General features: G+C 32.0%; 1 long non-coding RNA gene across 1 annotated transcript; it reads left to right on the top strand.

Moving 5' to 3' along the window:
* Window positions 1-2,721: 2,721 nt before the first annotated feature.
* Window positions 2,722-3,850, top strand: LOC113235886. The gene is made up of 3 exons (XR_003310899.1): window positions 2,722-2,978; window positions 3,082-3,235; window positions 3,765-3,850. It is a non-coding gene; the product is annotated as an uncharacterized LOC113235886 (long non-coding RNA).
* Window positions 3,851-6,294: the final 2,444 nt, after the last annotated feature.

The following is a 6,294-nucleotide window of genomic DNA, read 5'->3' on the forward strand; positions in this document are numbered from 1 at the left end:
CGCGCGCTCCGTCTCCGTGGCCGTGGTATCTGCGATTGAAGAAGCCATCCATAAATCAATAGCCAATTATTTAAAATGTGAAGCAAAGTGAACTATACTTACTTAGTTTTACTTGAAATCTTAAAAAGGTAAGGCAAGGAGAATAAAATCTTAAAAAGGAACTGATTTTTCTATTTGTTGTTTGTGGAAACAGTAATGGATTCGTTGAAAGAACTTTTGGAATCGTGGAATATACCACAAGTTGTAGTGACCAATTTTATTGGTGAGTAATTTGATGTTATTATGAATTAATTGTGTAAGTATTACATTTTTATGCGCATGATGATATTTTGTACGTAACGTTGAATGTAAGCGTAAAATGGAGGGATCTTAGACGAACTTTTCCTAGAAATAGGTATACAGTATACTTAAACATGGGATTATTTAATTTATGAGTTTTTATGTAAATAATCTCTGTTTAGAATCCCGATTTAATGTCGTCATTGTTTATTAAAAATAATGTACCTATCTACCTTTGAAATGCGTGACTTCGACAATTAGCATTTTACAATAGAAACTAACTTTTAACTGCCTCTGTGGCGGTTACCTTGCCGGACTGCCACGCAGAGGTCCCAGGTTCGATTCCTGGGCCGGGAGAAATATTTATACGGCCTACATTTATTTCTCTCGTGAGTTTGGGTGCAGTTTGTGGTTGTCTATGTGTGTGTTCATGGCACCCGCGACACAGGGTTTCCCTAGTGCGGGGTATATTCAGTGTATGTGTTATTGAGTGTGTGTGTTATTAAACTAGAAGTAAAATACATAAAAAGATATTTGATTTAATTTGACTTTATTTACAAACTTGACTACTTTTGCAGAGAATGGTATAACGATTGAACATTTCCCCAAATTAAAACTAGACAATTTGAAAGAATTATGCCCACATATGGGGACTAAACTATCTTTAGAGGAAAAGATAGGGGAGCTTATTACTGCACAGGTGAGGGACCTGTATGTTTAAGTTAAAAAATTTAGTTGAAAGTGCTTTCATACGTCAGTATGAAAGCACTTTATATATCTTAACATAGTTTGACTATAAAATACACAATATATTCTATTTTTTTAACTTTACAGGCAACGACGGATGCAGTATCTGAATCAACTGATGATCAAGTCATTATTACTCCCACCTCCAGTAAATTTGAGACAAGCACCAGTGATTGTTTATTTTTGTTAGTTTTTTACCAGTTTATTAGTTTCATTAGATGAACTACAAATGGTCGACATCTTGGAAACAACCAAAAGTGTATCTAGAAAAACATTTCCACATTTTGATTTGGAGACACTACTGCATACGTCAGCAGGTGGCAATAGTATTTTAAAATACTATGAAACATATGGTTTTCTCAATAATACCAAGAGAAACCAGTTGACTGATATAATTATAAAACATATATACACATACATTGTCAATTAGTAAGTATATACTGTATATATTGGTAAGTATATACTGTGTTCTGATTACTTTTACACTTCCCAATAATACATCATCATTTTTTTAGCCGGATAACCTATGAAGAATATAATATTATATCTGCGAAAATAATATCACTGTTTCCAAAGGAGTCAATAGGCATTTATTTTACCAAACCTATAAAAAAAAATAATTCATTTGATGGACGTTCTACAGTAGCACGAGGAAAATTGGTGGACAAAGTCCGTAACCTTCTGTATAAATATGGAGACCACACACAAGCGACAATCTGGCACTCTAGAAAATGCTCCACCGTTTAAAAGACAGTATATTCAAGGTTTGCAAGGTAATTTTTTTTTAAATAGGCTTGCAATTAAACCCACTGACTTTCACTGGGTTAAAGCAATTTATGAACCTATTTAGGTATTTGAGAGTAGGTATTCTAAGTCGCATCATTCTGGGTTTTTAATACAGGTAAATGTAACTGTAAATCCACTGTAAGTGGGCCCCATTTACAGTGGTCCAAAAATTTTTCTACATAGAGGAGTAACAACCCATTTAAAATAAACATTACTTTAGCAAAAATCAATAGCTTAAGTTATGATTTTTTTATGTACTTTCTTGAAAATTTTCTACTCTAGTCAAAAGTTTAAAACTAGTCTATTTTGAAAATTATTCCACTAAATTAATTGAAATTTGGTATTAAAGTAGTAGTAACCATGTAGCTAGCATGCAATGAACCATTTTTGTGTTTGTTCTTAGATTGCTCCGTTATTTTTTAGTCAATTCATGTTCATGAGTTTCTACAATTTTAACTCTCTAATGGTCATAATGTACACAAAAAGAAAATGTTTAAAAACATATAGAGAACTTCTGATAAATAGATAGGTTTGAGAATAATTTCATGTAAATCTGAGCTGAACCAATGTTTTCTTTTGAGAAATTAAGTTAAAATTGTTTGAATAACGACTGGTGGTGGTTTTAATGACTAGAATAGAAAATATTGAAAAAGTATGGATGGCAACGTGTCAAGTTACACATTGACGTATCTTGTTCCGTTGCACTGGAGGCGATTTTCAAATAAAAATGTGTGGTCTGATGTGCTATTGACTGTAAATAAATAATCATGAATTCTAAACTATTGAATTTTGCTGAACTAATGTTTATTTTCAATAGGTTGTTTTGTTACTATATCCTCTATCTAAAAAAAATCTATAATATTATTATTATTAGATAGGAACAGGTACTTACGTGGGATAGGCATTTGTCAGGTGATTGGAATGCAGGTAAATAATGAAAGTCTTACAAAACATTTCAATAAGGATAAAATGAAACACTAACATGATTTTTTTTAGATTTACATTTAAGAGATATACTGTTTCTCAACAATAACACCGAACCATGGGGTGAAGTAATACAAAAATGTAAACATACGTTTAAAGTTCGAAAAGAAAGTGAACACAAGAGCGTTCATGAGTTTCTACAAGACTGGAAAATATTATCAGACCAAAGAAGTGACATATTGGTATGTAATCTGTTTTCATATGTTTTACGTTTCATTTCTGAGCTAGGGTCCCTCCATCTTGACGCAGACCAATCATTTTGACAACTATGATATTTGTTTTCAGATAAACATTGACTTCGACTTGTTGTATCCAGAAAAAGGGCTGAATTTTTATTTAAATTGGAAAATATTTTTCGAAAAAATTATTGCTTTTAAACCGAACAGAGACGAAAGAATCTTGAACCTTATTGAGTCACTGAAAAATTTAGACAATGATTGTAAGTGTTCGTTTTTATTTGTATAAAGCTTGAGATAGAATTAGTAAAATAAATAATAATAATAATAAGAAAATGTTTATTTCAGTAATGCAATTAACTTTACATTAACAGTGGATGGTACCTCCTATTAAGCTTGTCAAGCGTCAGTGTCAGGAGGTACCGCTCTTCCATAGCTATAAATTCACATTTAACATTTTTAACTTAGTCTGTCTGTCCGTCAGTCCGTCTGTCCGTCGGTCCGTCGGTCCGTCTGTCCGTCGGTCCGTCCATGTGTCAGTGTGTCCGTGCGTGCGTGCGTTCGTCTGTCCGTCCGTCCGATCGATTGGATCGATTGGGCCGATCGATTGAATTGTCTGTTTGCAAATGTTGTATTTACTTTACCACAATGTCTTTCCTTCTTCTCTTCGAAATATTTAGATCTAATTTAGAGGCCTACGTTGTCTGATTAAAGTTTGAGTGGTATAGAGTTTCGCTACAGTGGCTAAATTTGATAGATAAAATTGTATAATATTATTTTCAATTGTTACAGTAACACTTCCTGCTGAGCTTAAAATACTCGCACATCTGGTGCCTCCAAAGGGAAGAATTTCAAAAAAAATTAAGTTCACTACTCAGCAATTGACTCCTTATATATTTGTGTGCCGGTATGTTTTTTTTTAATAGCCTCGCCCTAGGGAAACCCTGTGTCGCGGGTGCCATGGATATACACATAAACAATCACAAATTACACTCAAACTCACGAGATAAATAAATTTAGGCCATACAAATATTTCTCCCAACCCGGGAATCGAACCTGGGACCTCTGCGTTGGCAGTTCGGCATGCTAACCGTTTGGCCACGGAGGAAGTTATATATGTCGACTCATCCGAAGCCCGATATGATTATATAACAAAAAGAGAATAAGAACGTTACGAGAATAATTTCGTTATTCAAACTAAGGCCTGTGTAAAGGCGTTTTGACAATTTATATATCTTATTTCGTTTCGAAAATATAAAATCCAACAACAGTCGATCTGACATTTACAGCGAAGAAGAACAAACGAAATGTACTATGTCCTGAGAACAAGTAGTCTTGCACATATAGATCTTTGTTCTACGGATGAGTAGGTATATATATATAAAACTGCCTCCTGTATATAATATATGTATTTTTTGTTTTCAATATTTATGCCTCATTTATAACTTTATTCATTTATAACTCATTTTACATATATATTACTTTGTGGTAAAGATTGGCTCACAAATCTGTTGTGGATACTTATTATGTTTCATGTACTCTTAATACTATCTTAATTTCTAGAATGCTGGCGATATAGACCAAGTAATCAAAGAACAAAAACAAAAGGCGACAAGCAAGAAATTGTCTGTTCAACCCTATGTTATACTCCAGGGATTAGATACATATGTTATACTCCAGGGATAGTGTGATTGTTTAAATTATTCAGATGGGTTGTTGCAGTGCAAATTTATATAAAATAAGTAAGTTACGTAAACAAGCCCTAAGGTTTATTGAATTATGGTTTGTCACACATATATGCATATATGTAGGGACACGAATTTTATTTCTGTGAGTTGTAATTTAATTTTCTATGTTAAAGTTTTTCATGTCAATAATTCATTTTGTATTTTACTAATATTATGCCAGTATTGTATACGTGTACAAAAAATAAACGTTTTTAAATTTATTTCCTAAATAAGTATAATCTTTTTATTATTTAAGTCGTTTTGTGTCAAGTATTTTAAGCCTGCAATTTTATTTTGTTTAAATTTGTGAACAATTCTCAAAAAAATACAACCGTTTTCAAGAAGCAATAATTATAATTTGATAAAGTCGGAACGTCATAACAGCAACGCCAACGACTTCATTAAAATTAATTGTTGCGTTTTGAAGGCGGTTATATATTTTTTTTAATTATTCACAAACTATGCCCTTAGGCTCAATTTATATAGCAGCGGAACGGAATGGAAGCGAATTTTTGTAACGTTATTGTACATAGCACAATGAATTTTATGGTCAATTGTGTAACGTACATGCTCGAGAATGCTCGAGCATTCCGCGGAAGATTTTGGCTCGTATCTAGTTTGTACCGTTACACAATCGACCATAATGTTCATTATGTTATGTATAATATCGTTACAAAAATTCGCTTCCATTCCGTTCCGCCGCAATATAAATTGAGCCTTATTTTAAACAAACAAAATGACTTAAATCAAAAATACCCCACATTTTAACCCAAGACAGTAGAATCTTACATTAAGATTTACCCCATATTTTAACCCAAGACGGTAAAATCTTACATTAAGATTGTAATGGACTTATTAATAGCAGAAAGTTGCTTTGATATAACTGAACCAAAAGTCATAATTTAAGAAATTTGGTTTCAGAATGAAATCAAACTTCTCTTAAACATAGAAAACATAAATCTTCAGTTAAATAATTATCTCTCAATTTTCATTCTTTTTTTTTCAAGTCAAAATCAGAAATTTCTAATAACAAATAAATATTTTCTTGAATCTAGAGTAGCTTTATGACTTAAATAAATTAATTTGCTCTTGGATTAAATATTTCTGTCTTAGAACTAAAATACACTTTTGAGACGTTTTTTTACTATTATCAAGTAATTATTCTCTAGCGTCTATAGGGAGCGAATCGTTTTCTTGGATTTAATAAAATTGTCTTCATACAAAGAAATTTGTCTATTTTTAAGTAATCTGTTTTTACCGTGCACTGTTATAAATTGTAATATACTATAATACCTATCCACTATAAATCCAAACAAACAAAACCACGTCTCTCGTCAACGATGTTTTTCGTAAAGCCGGCCACCCGTCAGAATCTCGTTAATTTTACCCTTTTTAAAAATTTTATATTTTCAATAAAATATATTCTTAATGAAACAAAGATAACAAAATAAAATAAATTAATGGTCACCATTAACACATTCGCAATAAGATTCATTCGGTATTTTCTTTATTTTCAAATCGTGTTTTCTCAATTCCATAATTTTTGAGTTACAGCAGTATTCGGTATCATGCGAGATACTTTACACGGTTTAACC

The sequence above is a fragment of the Hyposmocoma kahamanoa genome, unplaced genomic scaffold (genome assembly GCF_003589595.1).
Source record: "Hyposmocoma kahamanoa isolate Upper Pololo Valley unplaced genomic scaffold, ASM358959v1 88, whole genome shotgun sequence".
Classification (NCBI taxonomy): domain Eukaryota; kingdom Metazoa; phylum Arthropoda; class Insecta; order Lepidoptera; family Cosmopterigidae; genus Hyposmocoma; species Hyposmocoma kahamanoa.